This window comes from Callithrix jacchus, chromosome 5 (genome assembly GCF_049354715.1).
Source record: "Callithrix jacchus isolate 240 chromosome 5, calJac240_pri, whole genome shotgun sequence".
Lineage (NCBI taxonomy): Eukaryota > Metazoa > Chordata > Mammalia > Primates > Cebidae > Callithrix > Callithrix jacchus.
The window spans coordinates 85,191,617-85,197,171 of record NC_133506.1 but is presented as its reverse complement, the minus strand read 5'-3'; the positions used below and the strand labels follow the sequence as shown (position 1 = coordinate 85,197,171).

General features: G+C 50.4%; 1 pseudogene; it reads right to left on the bottom strand.

Moving 5' to 3' along the window:
• Window positions 1–529: 529 nt before the first annotated feature.
• On the bottom strand, window positions 530–1,067 carry LOC100398577 (interferon-induced transmembrane protein 3 pseudogene; annotated as a pseudogene).
• Between the last annotated feature and the right edge of the window lie 4,488 nt (window positions 1,068–5,555).

Here is a 5,555-nt window from a genome sequence, read left to right as displayed (position 1 = left end):
TCAAATCAGGATCTTGCTCTGTTGCCCAGGCTGGAGTACAGTGACACAATCTCAGCTCACTGCAGGCTCGACCTCCTGGGCTCAAGTGATCCTCCCACTTCAGCTTCCCAAGTAGCTGGGACCACAGGTGCAAACCACCACAGCCAGCTAATTTTTTATATTTTATGTAGAGATGGGGTTTTGCTACGTGACCCATACTCATCTCGAACTTTGCTCAAGCGATCTTCCCACCTTGGCCTCCAAAGTGTTGGAATTACAGGTCTGAGCCACTGCACCCAGCCCAAATACACATTCTTTTTTTTTTTTTTTTTTGAGGCAGAATCTGGCTCTGTCTCCCAGGCTGGAGTGCAATGACTCAATCTTGGCTAGCTGCAACCTCCACCTCCCAGGGTCAAGTGCTTCTCCTGCCTCAGCCTCCTGAGTAGCTGGGATTACAGGCATGTGCCACCATGCTGGGCTAATTTCTGTATTTTTCTTTTCCAGGAACACGTGCACTTTATTGAACATGAATGTAGAAAAGTGTGTGAGGGTAAAAGGCTGATACAGGATTGGCTGGGGGCAGGGCGAGGAACAGAAGCTGGAGCACGTGCGAGACAGGTCACGGGCAGAGCCCCTGGCCGGGATGATTCCTCTGGATCTACTGATAGGCTTGCAGAATCAGTATTGGGATGATGATCAGCAGAATGGTCATGATGATACCCCAAGTCAGGGCCCAGATGTTCAGGCACTTGGCGGTGGAGGCGTAGGCCTGGGCCCCGGTCAGGTCGCCTACCATCTTCCTGTCCCTAGACTTCACGGAGTAGGTGAACTCTATGAAACCCAGGCAGCAGGAGTTCATGAAGAGGGTGTTGAACAGGGACCAGACGACGTGGTTGGGCATGGAGGTCTCGCTTCAGATGTGGATCACGGTGGATGTCGGGGGAGCAGGGTTGTGGGGTGCCCCCAGCGCAGCCACCTCATGTTCCTCCTTCAGCATCTCATAGTTCCGGGGATGGTGGGTGCTGGCGAGAGTGAAGAACGTTTGGACAGTGTGGTTCATGGTGTCCACGGAAGGCCCAATTTCTGTATTTTTAATAGAGATAGGGTTTTGCCATGTTGGCCAGGCTGGTTACCAAATACACAATCTTAATGTGGTCTAATCAGAGCACAGTTATTAGCATTGTCTTTTTAAAGAAATAAGATACCCTCATCAAGGAGGGTAAGGGGCTCTTTGTTTCTGTGCAAGGTACTTTAGGAGGAAGTGAGTGGGTTGGAGCCTGTCCAGATGGCAGGGCAGGGCAGGGCAGGGTTGGGTCGGGATGGGGAGGGCAGAGCAGCGGAACTGTGAGGAGCAGTTAGGGAACCTGAAAGGATTCTTAGCTTGAGAAAGAGAAGACGTGCATTGGGGAAACAGCATCTTTACATACCTAAAGGACTGGCCTAGGGAGAGGACTCTGTGCATAGAAATTGCAGGGAGGCCAAACTTGGACACCATTTGAGTTTTCTGAGAAAGAATCCGTTACTTTTGGGGGGGCTGTGTTTCCCTTTATGGTAAGGATTTGCATAAAGCTCATGAGTTGCAGAATTCTTTCTTACGTCATTCTCATCTTCAGATTACGCAATGCTGTCTGAATAAACAGAATTTTAGTCTCCACCCGCTTTTCAACAACACCAATTATTGGGATTTTTTTTTTTTAGATGGTGTTTCACTCTTGTCGCCAGGGCTGGAGTGTAGTGGCACAGTCTCAGCTCACTGCAATCTCCACCTCCAAGGTTCAAGCAATTCTCCTGCCTCGGCCTTTGGAGTAGCTGGGAATACAGGCACACGCCACCACGCCCAGCTAATTTTTTTTTTGTATTTTCAATAGAGATGGAATTTTGCCATGTTGGCCAGGCTGGTCTTGAACTCCTGACCTCAGGTAATTCATCTGCCTCAGCCTCCCAAAGTGCTGGGATTACAGGTGTGAGCCACCATGCCCAGCCAGGATTTTAAAAATTTACATTTTCATTCTTTCCCTGTGTCTGTAGTTGCTGGGCAAGTATTTCAGTTGGTAAACATGATAAATCTTTGACATTTATAAAATAAGAAAGGGAAGAGCATGTACAAGTCCCTGCAAGGGAGCAGTTGGCTAGTGTGTGGGGGCAGCAGGCCTCTTCTAGCTCTGAGTTCTGTTGTGTCTGCTCTGGGCCACATCCGTGTCCTCACCAACAAGGATGTGTCAGGTGGTGCTATGTGAAGGCTCTGGGAAGATGTGGAGAGGTAAAATGAGACTCGCTCGGTGCCTTTACAGAGTTGCAAAAAATAGGACCTTTGCACAAAAGTAACAGGCAGTGTAAAGGGTGAGCTCGAGCAGGTGTGTCCTCTACGGCCAGCGTCATGATCTGTGGCGTGGGGACCTGCCCTGGTCGGTGATGGTGTGGGTCACCTGAGATGCTGTGTGGGACCCGGTCCATAGTAAACACCTGACACCCAGGGGCCGGGACTTCTGAGGCTTCCTGGTGTGGAAGAATGGTTTCCACTGATGACTCTAGGAAGGCTATGAGGAAGACAGTTGAGGGGGTGGGAGGAAGGATTGGGAACAGAATCTCAATTCTTTCTTTACAGCAACAGATCAGTTATTCTTTCATTTCTATTGTTCGATGAAAAAGACATTTCTACAGTGTGCACGTGCCATGAGGTATGTCTCAAATGAAACTGTTTAGCCTCCACATCCCAACGATCATTGACATTTCAGATTAAACTCCAGTTAGAGAGAATGTTGTCAGCCAAATGCAGTGGCTCATACCTGTAATCCCAGCATTTTGCAAGTCTGAGGAGGGAGGATTGCCTAAACCAGGAGTTCAAGACCAGCCTGAACAAATTAAAATTAACTGGGGCTGGGCACGGTGGCTCATGCCTGTAACTCCAACATTTTGGGAGGCTGAGGCAGGCGGATCACCTAAGATTAGGAGTTCCAGAAACCCCATCTCTACGAAAAATACAAAAATTAGGCGGATATGGTGGCACACATCTGTAATCCCAGCTATTCAGGAGACTGAGGCAGGAGAATTGCTTAAACCTGAGAGATGGAGGTTGCAGTGAATCAAGATTACCCCACTGCACTCCAGCCTGGGGGCAACAGAGCAAGACTCCATCTCAAAAAAAAAAAAAAAAAATAGGCCAGGCAAAGTGGCTCACGCCTGTAATCTCAACACTTTGGGAGGCCAAGGTAGACGAATCACAAGGTCAGGAGTTTGAGACCAGCTTGGCCAACCCAGGAGGTGGAGGTTGCAGTGAGCCAATGTTGCACTACTGCACTCCAGCCTGGGCGACAGTGCAAGACTCTGTCTCAAATAAATAAATAAAATAGATTTTAAAAATAACGAAAATTAACTGGGTATGGTGGCACATGCCTGTAAGCCCTAGCTATGCAGGAAGTTGAGGTCGAAGGATCACTTGAGCCTGGGAGGTTGAGGCTGCAGTGAGCCATGTTGGCATCAATGCACTCCAGCCTGGCCAACAAAGCAAGACCCCATCTCAAAAAAAAAAGAAAATAAAAATAAAAGAACCAATAAAAGTAAAAACAGCAGGGCACAGTGGCTCACACCTGTAATCCCAGCACTTTGGGAGGCTGAGGTGGGTGGATCACGAGGTCAACAGATTGAGACCATCCTGGCCAACATGGTGAAACCCTGTCTCTACTAAAAATATAAAAATTAGCTGGGCATGGTGGTGGCATGCGCCTGTAGTCCCAGCTACTCAGGAGGCTGAGGCAGGAGAATTGCTTGAAGCTGGGAGGCGGAGGTTGCAGTGAGCCGAGACTGTGCCACTGCACTCCAGCCTGGTGCCTGGCGACAGAGCAAGACTCTGTCTCAAAAAAAAAAAAAGTAAAAACAATTGTGAGCCAGTCTGGATTTTCAGGTACCATTTTACATTTGCCCATTTGTTCTATTGTGTAGCACGGAGTAGCTCACTCCATGAACATTTATTAAGCACTGCTAATGTTGCAGGCACCAGATTCCATACAGGGACCATGACTCTGTAACAGGGCGACACCGGCTGCCGTGGGGAGTAGACAGGCTGTCAGGGTTCAGGGTGCTGCATGCTTGGACGCAGGGAGCCGACCAGCAAGTGCTCCAGGTGCCTCACCCAGGCTGGCTTTCTGGATAAATTGTGACCTAATGAATGAGTAGGAGTTAGTCACATAAAGTAGGCTGGAGGCTGGGAGTGCTGACTCACACCTGTAATCCAGCACTTTGGGAGGCCGAATGGCTTTAGTCTAGGAGTTCAAGACCAGCCTGGGCAACATGGCAAAACCCCATCTCTACAAAAAATACAAAAATTAGCAAGGTGTTGGTGGCACATGCCTGTAGTCTAAACTACTCAGTGGGCATGAGGTGGGAGAATCCCTTGAGGCTGGAGGGCAAAGGCTGCAGTGAGATGAGATTATGCCAATATACTCCAGCCTGGGTGACAGAGAAAGACTGTCTCAAAAATATAAATAAAATGGGAGGAAGTCATAAATGAGGGGCAAGGTCTGAGGGTGACAGCTTTCAAGGAACAGGGACAGAGAAATTCCCAAGGCAGGAGCCTAGAAGGGAAGATGGACTGAAACAGGCTAGAGAGGCCAGCAGGGAAGGGACAGGTGAGCCAGAGCTCTGGCCACAGCCACTCCGGGAGGAGGGTCTGCAGTGCTCAGCCTGTAAGACAGGAGCAGGTGGTGGGATGAGCAGGAGGCTGGTTTGGAGTTGGCAGCCCCCATTGTTTGCTCCAAGGACTGGTTGGCAGTGGGAACTGTGGCAGTGAGAGTGGCAAGGCCACAGGCAGCTAGCTGCGAAGGCGCTGGGGCTGGGGATGGGGTGGGGCTGCAAAGGTGCTGGGGCTGGGGCTGGGGCTGGATTTGGGGGTGGTTGTGATTTGTGTTTAAGGATGAAAAGGCCTGGGCTGGCCGGCATGGGGTGGCTCACACCTGTAATCCCAGCACTTTGGGAGGCTGAGGTGGGCGGATCACAAGGTCAGGAGTTCAAGACCAATCTGGCTAATATGGTGAAACCCCATCTCTACTAAAAATACAAAAATTAGCCAGGCATGATGGCAGGTGTCTGTAATCCCAGGTACTCAGGAGGCTGAGGCAGGAGAATCGCTTGAACCCAGGGGGCGGAGGTTGCAGTGAGCCAAGATCGTGCCACTGCACTCCAGCCTGGGCAACAGAGTGAGACTCTGTCTCAAAAAAAAAAAAAAAAAAAAAGAAAAGAAAGAAAGAAAAAGAAAAGTCCTGGGTTGTGGGAGGAGCAGGAGGCCTGTGGGAGAGGACTGGTAAATGGCAGGACCACGGTCTGACATGTAGGAGGGGCTGGAGCTCGAAGTGAAGTGGGAGGGCCCCTTCTCTTGGGAAAGGGCCTGGGGCTCTGGGGAGAAGCACACTGGAGCCGGGAACTGGCCTTTCTCCTGGGGGCATGAGGGGAGTGGCCATCTGGGAGAGACGGGGTGGGACAGGGTGAGTTCTGAAGAGAGCAGACAAGGGCAAATTAATTGGCGGGGAAAAGGGCAGGGAACCCCAGGCACTGCAGGTGTGAAGGCTGCCTGGTGCCCCGCT